The following is a 20,059-nucleotide window of genomic DNA, read 5'->3' on the forward strand; positions in this document are numbered from 1 at the left end:
GCACCTTTAGAGCATGAATTCACAGTCCCTTCGTGCCACATCACTGCTGCACTCCCACGGGGCACAGGGGGGTCCCCAGGGTTACTGTGCTCCATCAGTTTTCCCAATCACTTCAGCCAATTAGTTCTGAGGAGTTTTTGATTAAATCTACATAAAACGCACCCTCCTCCCTGCACTGCCTCTTCCCAGGGATGCGCTGGGGCTGTGCCTTGCCCAGCGCTGTGAGAGCGGCGAGCTGTGGGTGAGGGCACCCAGGCGTGGGCCAGGGGGCTCGGGCAGCACCTTGCGGCAGAGAGCTCGAGCCCCATTCCCCAGGGTTAGGGCAGGACAGAGGTCTGCTGAGCGTAGCGGGCTGCAGGAAGGCGCTGTGAGGCAAGGTGGACCTGAACAAAATGCAAACAGAGCAGGAAAAGCCTCGGCACCACTTCCCTGCCGTGCAGCACAGACCCCGTGCGGCTGGCCGGGGGGTGCTGTGCCCCTGCCCATCTCCTGTGCCCAGCGGCACAGGGCGCGCTGCTGCCAGCTGCCTGCCCGAAGACCTGCCCTGCAGCCCTCCGTGCCCACATGCGCACAGCACCAAGGGCGGTGGAGAAAGCGCAGCCGCTGTCACGGGCTCCGTGTTACCTTTTTCCACTTTTTAAAAATTGCGCATTCACAATTTAAATATGGATTGAATTTACATAATATAATCATTTCCCATCATTTTTAATCCCGCTATTCTATTATGCCCCTGTTAATCAGGCTGTCTGAATACATGAGCATAATGATCCCTTCTAGCCTTAAAATCCATCAGAGCAGAGGCCAGCTCCGCAGCGGGGCTGCCCCAGCTGGCTCGGTCTCTGTTGCGAGTGTATGTGCAGATTTTCACAGTTCTGCCTCAGCCCCATATAAACATTCTTGCTGGGCAAAACATGAATTTGGGAACCTGGGCATCAGCCTGCCTTACTCCTGTAAATCAAACTTCTGAACCTTTAGCCCTTCAAAGGTGCCCAGGCAGCCTGCAGAGCTGGTGGGGTGCAGCACAGCGGGGAAGCCTGCTTGGCACTGGCAATGCCAGGAACTTGAAGTTCTGAAAGCACCCTTGGAAGTGGGGCCACACTGCTCTTTTCCTTCACCTGCCTGCGTCGCTGTGCTCGCTTTGCTCTTCTGTCTCCCTCAGAATCACAGCAATGATGCAGCAGTGATGCTGTCCTCAAGTCTTTGCCTTTAAATATAGTTTTTGACTTTACATGTTTTACATCCTTTAAGTTAATTTATGCATACATTGTAATGCACATTTAATTAGGAATGGCTTTATTATTCCAAGCATTTTTATTTACAAATCTATCACAACACAGCATATAGAAATCACATCCCTCCTGATAGCATAATTTCTTTATTATTTCTCCAGGATTTATTGCATGGATACAACTCTGCATGGGCAGAAAAAGCAATGGGCAAGTAAGAAGGGCCTCAGGGAGGGAGCACGCAAGGGGCTTGCAGAGCAGGACTGCCTCCGAAGGCGGAGAGGGCATGGCCACGCAGGCAGGGCAGTGGCAGGGCGCAGCCCACGGTGAGCAGCACCACACAGGTGCTCTCAAGTGTCCTAACAGACATTAAAAAAAAAGGGGGGGGGGGAGACAACACCGGGGAACCCAAACCTTCTGTTAAGTCTACTTTGGAAAACTGTGACCCACTTTGGAACAGCTCACAACATCACCGCTGGCTGACACCAGGCATATTTTTAATTTTTACTGTCCCGGTTTATGATGATTTAATAATGTGCATTGTCAAATTCTGCCTTTAAATTTTAATTGCTAAAATTCATCTTTGAAGAATATTTTTCAGTATCAAGAATGTAAATAGAAATAGGGCTGAACACGAATAATATAAATAATTCAGCCTTACAATATGCAAGTTTTATACTTGGAAATGAGTGATTCTCTCCTACTGTATATTCAGCCATCACAAAGTGCAGACAGTAAGATATGAAAAAAAAGTGAATAAGCCATAATTATTTCGTGGCATTGTAAGACTAGAACCCTTAGATTATGTTTAAATTATAACGTACCTTACAGTGTGAATTTTGCGTCTTGAGTTTATAAAGGAGCTGGCTTACTTCAAAACAAGAAAGTGCCTGGTGCCAGCTCACTGTGAGCGATGTTAGTCGGTCATCCTTCAGTGGGGCAGGGCTTTCTTCAAGGACTACGTACGTTTTTCCTGCTGCCAAGAGGGAAATCTGACCTCGCATACAATGCAGGTGTTTTCTGGTGGGAGCTACAGGGCTACGATCTGCTTGTTTTAGTACAAGAAATGTGAGCAGGCTGCAGGTGTCTGCTGTAAATCCCCCCCCCCAAACTTCAGACCCTGCACTGTGCCCAGCAGCAAACAGCAGCACACAGCGCGCAGACAGCCCGCCGTACGAGCCACAGGTGTACGCCTGCTTCTGCAGCCCTAGAACTATTGCATATCAGCATGTTCTGGCTTTGGTAAAACATCTTTTTACTTCTGTGTCCTGTGGGTTTCCACCTTGGCAATTTCACACCTCCGTGATTCTGGTGTGACACGACAGCTCTCCTGCACCAGCCGGGAGGGCTGCGGCCTCCCTGGGGCCTTGCCTCTGCCGTGAGGTCCGCATGGCAGACCCCCCTGAGTCGTCGATTGCTTTTTCTTACAAAATTCTCTCCAAACACACTCACACGTACGCAGACACACAAGCCACGTTGGTGCATTTATGCTGACAGTCTTGCAGGAGCGAGGAGCCGGTGCTGGCGCAGGGTTGGTGCTGCGCGCCCTGCATGCACCCGCTGCAGACGAGCCGAGCAGCACGGCAGCGAAGCTGAGCTACAAACGCAGGCAGCACTTCAGCTCAGGCCCCTCTTGTGTGTCTGGCTGTTGCTGCAGCTCCCGGCAGCACACACAGCCGTGCGGAGCCCTGCTCCCTCCCTGGCGCTACAAGCGTGCCCGAGCCCACGAGCGCGCTGCCCCTCACCGCCAGCCCTCCCGGCCTCTGCCAGCCGTGCCTCCCGGCTGTTGCCGCCTTTCAAAGCTGCAGAGAACTTCCTCACAGCAAGTCCATGCACTCCTGATGGTCACAGAAAGTTGCACGAAGGGGTATGCTCTAAACAAACACAAATATATATAAATACCAGTGCCTAAATAAAGGCATTTTTGCTCACATGTTTGTCAACACCTTGCGTTCCTACAGACAAGTGAGAGTACACACGTTTTCCAAGTACCTATTAGCTTCCAACCAACAGACTGCAGTTCAAAGACCTCTGCCACAATTTCCATCATGAGCAAACCCAGATGAAGTACAGGTGGGTATTGCTGCTCTACTCAGCCCCTGCTGCTGACTTTTGGAGACACTTACATATACAAATATCAGAATTTAAAGTTAAATGCAGCCCATGGAACCACAGTGGTTAGGATGTCCTGGGCCCTGTGCATGTCTCTGGGTGCAGAGGGTGGTCGGCAGCTGGGCCCCCGGGAATGATGCTTGCGGCATCCCTGTGGCCATCCCCATCACTGTCCCCACAGCCGTGGCCATCCCCATGGCCACCCCTGTCTCCTTTGCTATCCCTGTGGCTTTTCCTGTGACTGTCCCTGTGGCCATCCCCGTCTCCTTTCCATCCCTGTGGCTGTCTCCATGCCCATCCTTGTCCCTCTGCCTGTCCCTGTCTCCACACCCATCCCCAGGGCTGTGCCTTGGCCGGGACGGGGGGGCTGTGGCCCGTGGGTGCAGGTGACCACCAGCCCCCTGCTTCATCTGGGCCATGGCTCCGGGTGTCCCAGCCCCAGCCCCACATCCTGCCCGTGCCCGCACCGTGCTCGCTCCTGTGGGAGCTGAAGGAGGCAAGCAGGATGCGATCTGTAGAGCACACTGGGTATCCTGGCAGAACATGCTGGGAAAGGCTAACCAGAAGACTAGGAAATTAATTGTCTTCTGCTTTTCTATACAACAAGAAAATAATTGCTGCTGTGGTCCCACCATGTTTACAGTATATATGAGTGAACAGGCACCCTGATAGACAAATGTCTGATGGCAAGTTGCTATAAATATTCATATGCATGGTTAATACTAAAACATTTTCTTCTCTTTGACTTCCACCTTATTTATTTCTTGTTGCTGGAGAAGTAGGCATATTAAAATATTAATTTTCCACTTTACTGGAACGATTTCAGAGTCTAGTGCCATCAGAACTCCGAATGCATATATGAGAAGAGGGGGTGTGACTTGCACTAATCACCTTCACTGACTTAAAAACAAAACAAACAAACCAACAAAACTTTATTTGTACTTTTTTTTTTTTTTTGAAACTTTCAAATATTTCAAAAATACTTTAGAGAGAGTTTAAGCTAGATATGTACCAGGAGGTGGCCAGGCCTCACAAATCTGAGAGCATCCCTTTCTGTCTGAGAGGCAGTGCTAGAAATGTTTGGTTTTGGGGATCCGAGGGAAATCCCCCTGGACTAAAAACCAGCAGCCCAGCCGTGCACATCACCTGCACGGAGATAGCGCTGCCCAAGCATGCTGGCACCCATGCTCTCTCTGGTATAGGAGCAGTGATTTGCTGATGAAGGGGGTAATCTGCTTGAAGAGAAAAGTGAACTGAAGGCTAAATTTTGCATTTTCCACTGAAATTTCACATAGTTCCTTGAAATGTGTATATTTGGCTGATTTATTCATTTAACTTTATCTCCTTGGGCTGAGATACGAGAGGAAATAGCAGTTTACCACTTCTCAGGAAAGCTCAGCAAAGCTTGTTGCACAGTGAGGGGACAGCCCCATCCCTGCCCTGCTTGAGGCACAAAGGCAAATGTGGCCACTCTGCGTGTCCTGACGTGGGTGCAGCCTTTGGGCACCACTTTGGACACCAAAGAGAAAACTGGGGGCTGTATTTCCATAGAAGAAATTGAGCAGGTTTCTGAGCAGGCAGGAGAATGGATCTGAAAAGACCTTGCTTATGAAGGCAGAAAAAATATGTGGGTAGCAATAATATTTGATCTCTATTAAATAATAACATTTCAGGAGGGCAATGTTTTGTTTTATTTTTTTACATAGTTTGATATTGGCTGTTTGCTCATTTTGTGGAATTTATTATCAGATCAATTGGTTTAGGCAGCTGGGGAAAAGGGTCTCAGGTACAGATAAAAAATGCTGTCTCTCTTCAATAAATCCAATTCAATCATTATTAAGTCTTCTGGTAAATATCTTGAAGAAATTAGGTCTCCTGGTGTTTGTGCTCATGGATCAAAGAGGGAAAGATGGAGTCAGATGGCTTTCAGGTAAGCAAACAGAGAGAGTTTATTATTTCACCTAATGGATAGAGTGCTACCTGAAGTCAAACAAACAACGCACACACAACCACGAACACACACATTTTTCCCAGGTACCACACGAAGCGAGAAATGCTCCAGGCACTGCTGGGGCTGCGTGCGAACCAGCAGCAGCGCCTCGTGCGCAGGGTGTGAGCACAGACGTGGCAATCTTGCTTCACCCCGTGCCGAGGAGCTGTGGAGGGAGTGCTGGAGGGCAGCAGCGGCACCCCGCTGGCCAGGACCAGGGGCATGGGGCAGGGGGACAGGGCACGGGGACATCGCGCAGGTCCCACGGGCTGGGAGGCTGCTGGCAGCTGCACGCCGTGCCCAGCTCTTGGGATGGCTTCCCGCTGCCACGGGGAGCTTCAGCCGTGCGGGGAAGGTGTGCACCAGCCCTGGTGCGAGGGGCTGTGCGGGCTGAGCACAGGGAGCCGGATCCTTTCCAGACGTGACCAGGATGACCCTTCACTTTAGTTCACAGCACCTCCTCCAGGGATGGGGTTCCTGGCCACAGCCTGGGCACCCTCAGCCTTTGGTGAAGGCAGAACACTGCCTCCCACGTTGCAGCTACTTTGCTGTTGGTTTTTTCCACAAGGGTGGAAGCTTGTGTCTGAAATTTGTTATTTTATGGGATTTGTTGTCTGCATCTTTAAAGATTCCGAGAAAAGCATTAATTACTCCCCCTTGGCTGTAGCTCCTGCAGGATGCGTTCCTTACTGTCTTCCTTGAGCCAGCAATGCTAAGCCCAGAAAGACGTACGCAACTTTTCTAATATTAATACACTAGTGTCCAAATATTCTGCAGTTCCACAGCATCTGTCACAGATGGCTCCAGAAGAAATTTGCTGCTATTATAAGATCACATTTAAAATTTTGATATCTACTTTAAAAGGGCAAAGCCTGCCAACTGACAAATAATAAGCAGCCCTTTTGTATTCCATTCCATTCTTATCCATTTTTCATGCTTTAGCAAGGTGAAGCTTTCTAATCAAGGAAAAGTAGCATGGGCAAGTGTAGATAATATATTTTGATGGAGGTTTGTAATGAATATGGTATTTATTAAGACACAAGTCATTAAAAGAAGCCTTGCATGGTTGTTGCACATTATTTTATTGATTTTTTTAATGCATGGATCAAGGCAAGGATTATACTTTACAAGAAACATTTCTATTTCTAATCTTTAATTTGATAATGCATCACCGTATTTGTTGATTTGTGCCATTTAAGGTTTTGCTATTTTGTGTGTGTGTGTGCGCATGTTGTGAATTTTAGATTAAGGGTGAGCTTTGAAAGAAGAGGACTGAAGCTGTAGAGAGTGATGATGAAAGTTTGGAGAATAGATTGAGGTCATTGCTTCTGTTTTCGATCTTTTATTTGTGTGTGTGGCTATAGGGTGGTCTGACTTGCACTGAAGTCAATTATAAAGCTGCTCTTTATAGCAGCAGTGAAGGAAGAAGCTCCTCGTAGACATAACAGATGTCAAATGGATAGTCTTGGGGAATGAAGGATCATCTTTATCAACTGAATAAATACTGCCTGGGCATCCGCAATGAGAATTCCCTTGGACCTCTGGCCAGTACATGTCAGTCACCCCTGGAGTTAACACTGTGACCAGAGGGTCGGTGGGGAAGGTGCTGAACCTCCCGCACGGGCACAGCCCTTGGAGACGCTGCATGGCCCACCCGCAGCCGGGGACCTGCTGTCTGCAATGCCCCGCTCCTTGGAGGATGGCCTCGTCCGCCAGGAAACCATGCCGTGCTCATGCCCCGCACCTCCCAGGGCGGCACAGTTAGGCTGTCTGAGCCGGTGACTGCTCTCACTCATCTGCACTATGGCCCCAGCCTTTGGTCTTCCTTTGCACAAAGAACATGTGCGCTGATTTAGATGAGTTATACATTCTTATGCAGTAAAACATGTCATTACTTTTCCAGTTCAAAAGAAAGCAAGATTAGTGCTTGACCCTCAGAACCTACCTAAGCTGCCGAGGGCCCCATGCTCTGGTGGAAGAACCCAGCTGGCACGGGCCTGTCTGGGGAAAGCGTGGGCAGGGAGATACGTGCGTGGGCAGCCCATCTGCCCCAGTGCAGCTCCGTGCTGCCTGACGGCTTCTGCCCCAGCTCCCCAGCAGGATGCTCCTGCTCTGCTCACCAGTGCTCACCAGTGCTCACCACTGGCAGGTGTGATGGGAATGCTGTGTGGTTTCTGCTTTAGACATGCGGATGGTGTTTGGATTTCTTTTAAGGTAGGCACAAAGCTAGTGATTAAGAGAAACTTGAAAATACGATTTTAAATTAATCAGTTAAATATAGTTTGTTTATTTATTTATTTTTATATCTGATCAGCAAAATCTGGTATAAACAGGTCTTTTGTGAAGAAATGCAGGGGGAAAAAAATGTTGTTTTAATTCCTTATCTCAGTTCAGAATCAACTCCATCATGATCAGGGATGAATTGCAGTTCTAATGCATGTCTGTGGGTTTTGTCTGTGGCTCCTTTTTGGAATGAAAAGGAAGCTTTTCACCTCTGCTAGGCTAGCGGGGCTCAGAAAGGACGGGATGAAAGAAGATAGGGAGCGATTTGAAAGGATGTTGACCCTAACGATACTTCCACCATGATGTGCAAGCCAAGAAGATTTTTCTTTTCTCTCCTGTGAGAGCTGTGAAGGTACAAAGTGATGGATCGGACCACTCTGTGCTGCCAGGCAGAGAGGCTGCAGGGATGCCTGGAGTGTGTGTGGCAAAGGAACGACAGAAAGCGTGCATGTCAAAGCAAGTGGGGAGGGACGGCAGAGCACAGAGAGCATGTGGCCATTAAGCTAATGCAGAAAAGCTGAGGAAGCACTGCGTTCTGCAGGCTCCAGAGCTCCCAAAGAGACTCCTACCATCCCTGCTGTTCTCCTAAAAATACAACAAATCAAACGCTATGTGCATTTTAAAAGTATCATTGGTCTATTTAAAGAGTCAAGAATGTACAAGCAATTTTTCAAATATTAATTTATTTATAGTGTGCTTTCCAAGGCTTTCTTCTATCTTCCCATGCTAATGTTTGCAAGTCCCTGTAATGCCCTGGTGCCACTGTTTGTTGTGATGGTGTTGGTAACAAAGGCACTCAGACTCCAACCTATGGAGTAAGGTACTCCCCATCGGAGCTGCTGCTGGAAGGACAAAGCAGGAAGGGTGGTAACCCACTGCCCGTCCAGGTGCCGGGAGTCCTGAGCTGTGCAGCCTTGGGCAGCTCTCCCATCCCCTCCCATCCCATCCCATCCCATCCCATCCCATCCCATCCCATCCCATCCCATCCCCTCCCCTCCCCTCCCATCCCCTCCCCTCCCCTCCCATCCCATCCCATCCCATCCCACCCCATTCCATCCCATCCCATACCGGCACGGCCAGCTGTGAGATCCTACTTGGGGAGAAGTGCCTCAGCTTTTTAGTCTTTGTAGCTCTTATAGGATTTTCTTAGGAAAAAATAACTCAAGTTCTCTTTTCTCCTGTCAAACAGAGGGATGCTCATGTGAGAACATGCTGCTTCACTTTAAGATAAAGCCAAGGCCATACAGGTGGTGTAATTGCCCCTCAATGTACCATGGTCTTTTGGGTAGGATCACGAGTATAGTGCAGACCAACGCTACAGTAAAATGGGAAATATATGAATTAGGCAGTGCATCCACTCTAGCTAGATGCTATTGCCTTCCCAGCAACAAGAATGTAATTTCCAATGAATTTTCATGAGACAGAAACCTTTCCCGCTCCCTGTCACACTCAGACAAAATTCCTTTGGGTCTGCAATGTCTGGATGAAAACCCAGGCGACTGTCTAACTCTCAAGTGTATTTCATGATGAAAAATAACCCGCCTCATTTTGTCTTCTGAGCCATTATCCTCACCACTCCTAAGAAGTGCTTATTACTTATTTGGTTTACGCTACTGACATCTTGCTTTCAGAGAACAATGCAGATTATTATCCCTAAGTGGAGGAATCATAGTGCTTTATAGGAAACCCACATCTCTTACGGAATTTGAGACATATTTTCCAAGATCTGTAGCTTCCAGGTTTTCATTCCAGCAGACACTGCTTTTCTACAGCTGCTCCCACTTTAAAGCCATGCTCTTGAACTTGAACCCCTTCATTCAGTAACTCTTATTTTCTTGTTCCTAATAAGTATTAGCGGTTTTGGTTTTGTCTTTTTTTATTGTTTTTCCTTTGTTGCATTCACCTCGTTACTTATGGCACACTCCATTTTACACTCTTAGCCAGCAAGTAGCCTTAGTATTTCACATCTTCAGGACACAAAGGTGTCGGTTTGTGTCACAAAGGACAGAAATGAAACAGAGATGTCCAACCCTGTAAATGACAGAGACAAAGAAGGGAGCAGTGAGAGGAGTCCTCGGTGCTTGCTCTCCTTTGGATGTCACTGCTGGGAGGAAGCCTGTTCTCCCCGAATGCTTTCTCACGAGCAGCTGTCCCTTCCCAGCCCCAGCTCCCTTGGTGCTGAGCCCCATGCCCATGCTCCAGGCAGCTGCCCTGGATGGGGACGTTCTGTGGGGCAGCCGTGACACGGGGACATGCCACCAGCACCGTGCCACCGGCACTGCGCCACCAGGACCGGGCCGCCTGGGGCAGATCCGCGCTCCCAGGGGGTGGCTGACGAACGGGAGGGCAGCTGAATGAAAAATGGGGCCCAAAACAAGGACTTCTGTAGCATGGCACACCGGCTCCAACAGATTAAATTATGCATTGTTTAAAAGTGGGTGATATATTCCAATAATGTATTTAATTTATCCTCAGAGTCTTTGTTCTCATAGGAGCTCCCTGATCTTTACATCCATTTATCTCCACCAATTCCTACTATTTCTTAAAATGAACTTTGAAGTATTCATTACTTGACTTTCTAATGTCTAAAACACCTTGGTGCACTTGCTGTGCTGTACGTGAAAATCAGTCCTTCAGCAGCTCTGTGCAGCACGAGGCCCGCATGGCCCTGCCCAGGGACTTATTGCAGCCCCGAGTCTCGTGTGGTCAGTACCACACCAGGGGCCGAGACTTCTGCCTGCAGAGCCGGGCCTGGGGGCGAAGCGCTGGGCGCCGGGAGAAGTCTCCCCATTACACGTGGAGACCTGGGTGGGCTCAGGTTAGGTAGGGACAGATCCTCCCTGGTTTCACTATGGAAAAATCACTACAGGGAATATGTAAAAGCTATCTGAGCTGCGCGGTGAGGCAAGGGGAAGAGCTTTAAGGGCACACTCGGAAACAGCCCTTGTTATGGAGTGCTACATATCATCTGAACCCAGAATGAATTAAGTAGAATTTGTGGTCAAACAGTGAGAAATTATATTGTCAAGGTAGCAAATGCATCAGTGGGATTTTCAATTTTACCTGATGAAATTGCATACATTGCTGGGGGAGAACAAATACCTCTAGGAGTCAGCTTGGTTGAACTGGAGCATGCAAGTGCCCACACTCAAGAGAAATACTTTGGCTTTGTCCTGGTCTTTGCTCTTAGCGTACAGCCAATAAAACCTTAATGAGTGCTGCTGAGTTTGGCTTGACCTTTCCAAATTAGTTGGTCAAGGATATGACTATTACTGAAGTCTCAATGACAGCAAAAGAAGTAAGCGTTAATAGCAGAAATACCCCAAAGCGATGACTGAGCGCTGCTCCCTGCATAGGTTAAACCAGGCTGTTAATGATGTAAGTGGCGAGTGAAGTCTGCAACGCAGCGAAAGCGATCAAGGAAACTATTAAGGGGGTTGGGGACTTCCTTTTTTTTTTTTTTTTTTTTTTTTTTTGGTGAGTGCAATGGAAGGTGCCTCACTGCAGCTGTACCAGCTGCATCACTTGCTCTGACATTGAAATCTTAGCACTCATTTGGCAGAACTGTGACCTCTACTTGACAGTGGTGACAGGAGGAAGAGGACCTTTATATTTGCTCTTTTGTGTCGCAAATACCTTGACCTTTATAATTACTTTGATCATGTGACAAAGTTCTGTTTGAAATTTGAAAACTGCATCAAGAAGCAGCACAAATACCTGCTAAAATAGCAGATACACATCAGAAAGCGAACCCGCCTGGTTTAACAGCAGCACTGTGCCGCTGCCCTCTGCCTCATCCAAGCGCTGGCAGATGCTCTGGGAAGAGAGGCTGGCGTTTCTCACGATCCACCACTAAATAAGCAAGCCAGTCATATGGCAAAAACTTTTGTTGCTCAAATAGTTGTTTCTTATTTGAACTCTGTTTATACGCTGCAAGCACATTTTCCCTACTCTTTAAAGGGCCATTGTTCTCTCCAAAACTCAGAGTAAATTCCCAGTCTCCAAACTGCAGAGCAGAACTTGGGACCTGACCTCGTTTGGAGTGATTTATGTTGAGGTTTCTTTGCCAGACAGAAGCAAACAGGCAACATGTGGGAAGCAGCAAAGGAGGAGGGCTTGCAAGTGTTTTGGCCAGAGCCATGAGCAGCAACAGCCTTCATGTCTGCTCGAGCCAGGAAAATTGGGCTCTCTGCTCCCCAGACCCAACAGCAATCATTTTCAGGCTTGAAAGTGCCTTTTCAGAAACTTCTAAATAACTGAAAGAAAACTGAGCATCCCAGTTAAGATTTAAAAATAAATAAATAAATAAATAAGAGATTGAGCTAATTTGGGCCCTGGTATGGTAGCTGCCTAACTGCTCTGTGCTCCACGTTTCTCTTTGCTTTCTTTGTGCCATGACAATGAGCTTTGCCCACCGGGTTGGAGACACCTCTTCCTCAGGATTGGTCCCTCAGCCAGGAACCTGGCACTGCTGGCTGGCACAGAGGGCTGGAGCCTTCCTCCTCCTCTTTCTCCTCCTCCTCCTCCTTCTCTTCCTCCTCCTCCTCCTCATCTTTCTCATTTATCTCCTCTTTCTCCTCATCTAGAAATAGTAGTCAAGAGTATTTTTTATCCTAAAACTGTAGCAACAAGAACATTTCTTACTGGCTTGAAAATCCTAAGCAACAGATCTGGGGATAAAGAGCAGGAGGGGTTTACTTGGATTTGGGACAAAGAGGCTTCCATCTCCTCCATCAGGAATCAGTTGTACGTCAGCCGACAGCCGCTACAGCTTCATACGTCATTAGGCTGATGCTCTGTTTAACTGCAGCTATCAATCATTTCTTCATTAAAACCCTGCATGGATGCTGACAAGTAAATGCACCTGAAGCAGAAGGCGTGCTGTGCAGCACGAGTGAAAGGTGAAGCTGCGGCGTGGGGTGGAAGGAGGCAGCAGGACGGACAGGCCGTGCTGCCCACCCCCAGGCTCAGCTGCCGACCCAGTTGCAAACAGGTCTTGTTTTTCCTCTGCGTACGTTGTGTATAGCAAGATAGGTGTTATAAATCTTGAAAAAAAAACGGTTAAAACTAATTTTTATTATGCTGTATGATTTAGAAAGCTAGGCAACTGCTTTTTAAGGAGGTTATAAAGTTGGAAAAGTAGCCTAGAGGCAGAAAACTAATCTAATCAAGGTACACAATAGAAAAGTTAATTAAGGAGCCTTGGAGAGAAAGATAAAGGAAATGGCTTAATCTGCAGCATCGCCACGTGCTCAGCGGGCAGGCCCCAGCCCCCCGGGCAGCGGCTGGCAGCAGCTCCTGGGAGCTCAGAGGTGCCTCAGAAACGCCAAAATAACCGCGGGTCCTCATGGCTTCATATTTCCCGGTATCACGTTCTGCCTCCTCCTTGCTCCAGTACTGAAGATCCACGTGGGGATGGCCGACCACCTGATGCACCAGCGTTGCATTTCCTCTGCTCTGGGCCAGGGAGGGCTTCGTCTCTGCCCTCTCAGCTTGGGCTGCCGCTAACCCAGCTAAGCCAAAACTGGCAAAAAAAAAAAAATGGTGCAACATTGTAAAAATTGGTTTCTCATTGATCTGATTTGGACAATTTACTCTTCTGCTGCATTTTTTTTTTTTAACAGATGCCCTTGAAAGTAGCCTCACCATAGCAACACACTTCATTAAAGCACATTGTAAATCAGTTTAATCTAGCAGAAGTGAATACGTAATGCTGGTCCTTAAACTTTCAGCGAGGATTTGCAGAGGTTTGTCTCCCAAAGCCCCACTGAAATCGGCAGGATTTCAGGGATGTTCACCACGGGAATGGGGCATGGGATGGATGCAGCCACCGCCGCTGTGGGATGTGGCTGTGGTGTCCCTGTCCCCATCGCACGGCCGTCCAGCAGCGGGGTGAGCCCCGGGTGCCATCCCGGGCCGGGGCAGCACTGCTGACGGCGGGCTGCGCTCCCTGCCCGCCACGGCCACCACACACGGGTGTGCTCAGGGGACGGGAGCTCCGAAAGGACACGGGAAGCCATGGCTTCTGTGGTGTTCCTGGTTCAGCTTGGGGAATTGAATGCTTACCTGCAAGAGCATCTTATAAGTAACAATATACCTGCCTGCATCTGAATTTGACATTTTCAGACGTTCTGTGTGAATTACTCAGAAAACAGAAGGGGTCTGAATGCCACAAAAGTCATAGGACCGCGCACGAGAACGAGAAGACTCATCCAGTTCTAACCCAAACAGCTCAGGATACGGGTGACACAGGAGGGGAGCCAGATGCCGATTCCATTCGCCATCGAGCCCCGTGGCACACCTCGGCCGAGCAGGGAGCTCCTCCCGGCACAGGCCCGTGCTGCAGGCGCGGCACCGCTGTGCCCTGCGGGCCATGCGGAGGCCGGGCCCCGCGGCTGTCCCTGTGCGCACACTGACTTCATCCGCCTGCGAGGGGCTCAGGAGTTCTGTTTGCAGCCACTCTTATGCCCACGGAATGAAAGCAGCCCTTGTTAACATAAACGTAAATACTTTTTTTTTTTTTCTTTTTTTTTTTTTCTTTTTTTTTCTGTGAACTTCATGTAATACCTTCTGGTAATTCACTGATCATTTCATAGGCGTCTTCATGGTTCACCGTATGTTTTTCTTCACTAGTCTTTCTCTTCTTTGAAGAAGAAATAAAACAATTTGCTTTTAATTCATATGGATCCAATCTCCTGATCTGAATGCAAAAAAACAAGGATTACATATGGCTTGGCAGTCTTCTGTCTCTTTCCCCCTCACAGCCCCTCTCGTGAATATGAAGGTGCCACGCAAGGCTCAGTGGCAAACGTGTGAGCTGTCCTTAGCTGTTAGCTGTTAAAACAGAGCAGACGACAAATATGCTGTACGAACCTCCATGTGGCAAATAACGATTGTATCACGCCATAACTCAGGGTAATTAATGAGAGTTGCATTGTGGAAAAGGTGATGGGAAGAAAATCATTTCACATGAAGAATGCACCTTACAAACACCTTAAGTATTGTGAAAGTGTCTGCTTCAGGAACAAGATGGCAGCGTTGGCCCATGCTGCTCTCACTGTCCGATGGCCGTGTGCCCGTACATGTGAGCGTTACAGGGGGCCGGCCTTGGAGAGCGGCATCAGCCACAAGGCTGGAAGCAGGACAGGAGGAGCAATTAGCTCCAGAGAGTAAAGAAAACCAAGCAGAAGCATCGAGGCTGCCCCAAACTGGTAAGAAGGCACACAAAACCATTGGACAAAGGAAGAAGCCAATGTCTGGAGGGGAATATTTTTCCAGAAAGCACCTAAATTAACTTGATGTGTTCTTAAAGTTTGGTCGATACAAAACATTCAGAAAAAAAAAAAAAAAAAAAAAGTTCAAATTATCTCTTAATGCTAATCTGCTGTCACTAAAATTCTGTGTTGAGTTCTGTTCAGTACACAAGCAGTTTAATTTAATTCTACAGTAAATTATGTTTTATGGTACCACTTTAGGAAGCTGAGGAACTTAGGATTTGTACTTGAAGGGCTGCAAAGTGCGTTTTTTTTGCTTTGTCCTTTTCTTCTGTCTTTCTGAAAAAAAAAGAAAGAAAGAAAAAAAAAAGAGTTGACATGATTAATCTTTAGCAAGAAATTGAACTTTTCCTTTAGAAATCCTTACCTCAGAAATAAAGTGCTAGATCAACATATTTTAGATTTGCAATGAAATATCTGTTCATGAAAGTGTTCAGTATAAAATAAAAACAACAGAAAATGTTACACAGCTTTAATTTGCATATGCTTAAGAAATAAGGGTGTCACATTATTTTTTACTATTGGGCCGTGCCCGAAACCACATTTCCACCTGATGTGTACTAGAACTTGCTTTTAGGGACCTCATGCTCTTATATTTTGTAAGTGAGACTTGAAGGTGTTTTCACATTTGTAAGTCCCAAGCAATTTTTTGAGGATTTTCTGAACTTTTTCTTTTTTCTTTTTTTTTCTCTGAAATAGTTCTTGAAATGCTTGCATATCCTACCAGGACAACTCCTTTTAAGGATGTTCTGCCCTGAAATAACTGAAACATTTAGAAACAGTTCTGTTGTCATAGGGATGAATGCCCTAAGCAGGGACACCTCAAAAACAGTTAGATCAAACTGTTATGTTAACAGGATTTTTTTAAAGTTATTGTATCACAAAGATGCCTTTGTCGTTTCTTGTTCAGAGCATAGTGTGACGCTGCTAAACACATTATTGTGAAAATAAGAACTTATTTATTTTAATCAGATATTGTCATTGGAATACTTCATCAGTTATCTCACAATTTTCTGTCAAATCCACGCTGCAGAATTGTCAGACTTGATTTGTGTCAACTCTGATTAATCTAATTTTCTGGGCATTTCACTTGAAGCTTCTTTTTTTGGCATCTGATCAGCTGAAATTGTGAGTTTGCTTTGATAACTTAGCTCAAGAGAAAGCCAAGCTTTGAAGGGGATCCTTTATTGGATTAAAATGCATAGTTCTGAGGAAGTCCCATTTGAACCTGCTAAAGAAAAACCCAACATCTTTTCTACAGTTGCCTTTGCTTCTCATTTCTTTTCTAATGTATCCAAAAGGCTTTCTGTGAACACTTCTGGTGCTGCCTTCCAGCCCGCCTGTCTGAGCTGCGGCTCCGTGCACGCGGTCAGGAGGTCGCCCGCAAATTCCCCGTGGCTGGGTTGCTGGGGGAGGCTTCAGCTGGGAAAACATGCCAAATGCTGAACACGGGATTGCTACCTGAGAGAAGAATAGGAGTCGCTTATTTGTGAACTAGTGCAAACGTGTCTTGGTGAAGCAAGCTTTTCTCTCCGTATTCCTTTCAGGACAGTTGGGTTGCCTGGGATGTATGTCGTGTGCTAGGGAGGCAGTCTTCAGCTGAGGTGGGAAGCAGAAATAGATTTAAAATATTTCTGAGTAAACAATATTTTTCAGCTCTGTTGCTGAGTGAGAAAACCTGGTTTAGGTTGAAGTGAAGTAGATCTGCTTCACTTTGGAGAAATTAAAAATATTTTGTACCATTTACTGCTTGATTAAAGCATTTTAGCTTGCTTTAATTCACAGCAAAAAAGTCAGCAAAACCCTTCCAAGGCAAAAAATAAACAACTGATCTGTAACGTAAAACCTGGTAATTTCTTTGATTACAGGCATTTCCATGCTGCTGCGTTTAGGAGCTCCTTGCACACGACGTAGGTGGACCCAGCATGGGTTGCACTGCGCTCTTCTCTCAGTACCGTGCAGCCAGAGCCTCAGGAGGTAGAAGGACTGCAGAGATTTCTGAGCTGAATAACCATATCCTGTGTCTGTTGTCCTAAAAAGACAAGACCCTGATGGAGTAACTGGTCAGTGCCGGTTTCTGCACCCCTGGGGGCTTGCTGGAATGGGAGCCCTGGAAAATCAGCTGAATTCTGCCACTGGTGGCTCTCACAGAGCTTTGGGGACAAAAACTCCTATTGAATATGCTGTATAAGGCAACTGCAAATACTTTTCAGGGTTTCAGGATTGTTCTAGCCTCCCTTTACTCTCCCAGCTCACAACCTGTGGTGTTGTACACCATTTTAAAATATATATTTTACCATTTACCTTTGCAATAGGGAATAGAACAGTTTAAAAATGGAAGATTAAAAAAAAGGCTGAAGTAAACTACATTATTCCAGCTGATGGCATTCACAATTGCCTTTAGTCTTATTTTATTTGGAATGAGGTAAGCAATTAAAATCATACAACATTTTAAAAAATCAGTTAAAGGAAATGTTGCAGTACACAGCTCCATCTACAACCTGTGGTGGATGGGAACACAAAGTGAAGTGCCATGAAGACACGAATTTCAGGGTGAAAAAGTAAGCATGTACGAAGAAGCACAGAAATACAAAAGCAGGTGCATTTGAACTTTGAAATCTCTTTACACCCATGGCTTGGAGCGGGACATATTACATTATGATTGCATGTCTACCAAATACTCTGCATAATTTTTCTGTATACAGCTCCTGGTAGTGTAGCACTGTGGAGGTTTAACACAGATGGGCAGCTCAGCACCGCCACAGACAGTCTCATTCCTCTCAAGAGGACAGGGGGAGAAAATACAATGGAAAAAAAGCTCATGGGTTGAGATACGGACAGGGAGATCATTCACCATTTCCTATCACAGGCAAAACAGACGCAGGATAAGGGAGAATAATGTAATTTATTGCCTCTTGATAACAAAGCAGATCAGTGAGAACTAAAAGCAAACTAAAACCACCTTTCCTTCTATCCTCCTTCTTCTGCCTCCCCTTCCTGAGCAGTGCAGAGGAATGGGGGCTGCGGTCAGTTCCTGATGCTTTGTCCCGCTGCTCCTTCAAAACCCCTCCCTGCCCCTGCTCCACGTGGGGTCCCTCCCACGGGATGCCATCCTTCCTAAACTGATCTAAACTGCCCACAGGCAGCACCTCCTCAAGACCTGCTCCCACACGGCTCCGTACCACGGGGTCCATCCCCCAGGAGCAAACTGCTCCAACACGGGTCCCCCATGGGTGGTAGCTCCCCCCAGACCCCTGCTCCTGCGTGGGCTCCTCTCCACGGGCTGCAGCGTGGAGATCTGCCCCGCCGTGGTACACCACAGCCTACCCGCAGGCTCCAGGGGAACTTCTGCCCTTCTGCACTGACCTTGGTGGCTGCAGGGCTGTCTCCCTCTCTGTTTCTCTCTCCTGGCTGCTGACGCACAGCTGCTGGAGCCCGTCCTCTGCACCCCAAGGAAATGACAGCACCTTAGCCAGGAAAAAAGGAGAGCTCAAAGATAAATCTTTTATTTAGTATGTCCTGTGAGCAAGAGGTGGGCACAGACTAGTTGCATTTTCAGGGAAGCCCATGAGACCACGAGGAAGAAAACTCACACCTTCTGCCTTTCCTGGCAGATGGCTGACCTCCAGGGCTTCTTTTCATCATGTTGTCTGCAGTCGTCGTAGTGTGATCAGATTTGCAAAACTTTTTGATTAATCCCTGGAGAAGAGTCTCAAAAAAAAAAAAAAAAAAACATAGATGGAAACTAATAGCTTTTACGTCAGTGCTTTGAATCTCTGCATCCTTGCAACCAGAGGGGGAAGACAGCCTGTAGTGTCAGCCCTCCGGTCTGGAAAAGGCTTGTGCTTGTAACCACAATGAAATGCTGCGTGTGCATACACCAGTGGGGGTGAGGAGTGAAGCAGTGTGCTGTTTTCCTGCACACGGGGTGCAGACGCTTGGCACGTGGCAACGCTGGATTCAAATGGGACCCGCATGCCCTAGGGCATCACTGACTGCATGACTCTGAAATGGGGAAGACCTGCAGCTAGCTCTAGTATTACAGTCTCGAGACTCCTGATGTCCCGTGCAATGGTGCAGGCGGCGTTTGGGAAGTCGTCGGCAGAATGCACCTACTGCAGTCACACGCTGAAGCGAGGACATCAGCCGCTCGTGAGGGGGAGAAGGAGGGTGGTCTTTCCATGTCCCCTGTGTGATGGCAGGTAGTCTGAAACCACATCCTTGGTATTTCGTGTGCACAGCGATACTTGGATAAAAAAATGTTAGCAATTAAGAGGCAAGCTGGGAATTGCTGTATATGTGCTAAATTTTCAGTTTCACTTTATTAGCCATGCAAGATTTATGGAGAGCCTGAAAACACCATTATTGGCTGTAATGTTCTGATGGCAGCATTAAGACAATATTGTAAAAACTGCTATACAGTGTAAACTGGAGATTGTTATCACACAATCACCATAAATCTGCTCATTTTGCAAACTGGTTTAAAGAGCTGGTGATTTCTCGTTTCACTGGAGAAAACCTGCTTTCTGTCGGAGTATCTCCATGGCAAATCTGCCTGGCTGCTGCGTGTGCAGCATCCCCACAGGCACAAGCAGCTCCACGAATCTGTTTTGAGATGCGATTTTTCATTTGTTTGCTTTTATTTGCCTTTTACACTTAAACGTTTCTGGGGTGAATCAGGCAGGCTGCTGGCTCAGCCCATGCGCAGGGCTGGGGCTCGTGGCCCCTGCAGGCCGCACCGGGCTGCTCCTGAACGGCCGCCAGGGCAGCTGGGGCCGTGGTAGGAGCTGAGTGCACGAGGCGAGGTGGCTAACCCTCCGAGAAGTCGTCTGCACAGCAGAAGGACAAATGAGAGGGACAGAGGCAGGCTGACCTTCAGCCTCATCCAAAATGCCTGCTCAGACCGAGGGCCACCGCCTGCCGAGCCCCAGGTTGCTCTGAGCAGTGTCATCTCTTTCTGGGGGTGTTTTGGACATGAGCAGAGCTCACCCGGGGCAGGAGCGGAGCGGGGCGAGTGGGGGGCCGGGGGTCTCCCCGGCTGGCCAGGGCCTGGCCGTGCTGGGGCTGTGCGCACCCGTGCCGGCAGTCATCGCCCACCAAGCACCACGCTGCTGTGCCAGGGCTGAAAGTAGTGCTAACGGGAGCTGGGAAATTACTAGATTTTAAATGACAAG

The sequence above is a fragment of the Oxyura jamaicensis genome, chromosome 8, assembly GCF_011077185.1.
Source record: "Oxyura jamaicensis isolate SHBP4307 breed ruddy duck chromosome 8, BPBGC_Ojam_1.0, whole genome shotgun sequence".
Taxonomy (NCBI): domain Eukaryota; kingdom Metazoa; phylum Chordata; class Aves; order Anseriformes; family Anatidae; genus Oxyura; species Oxyura jamaicensis.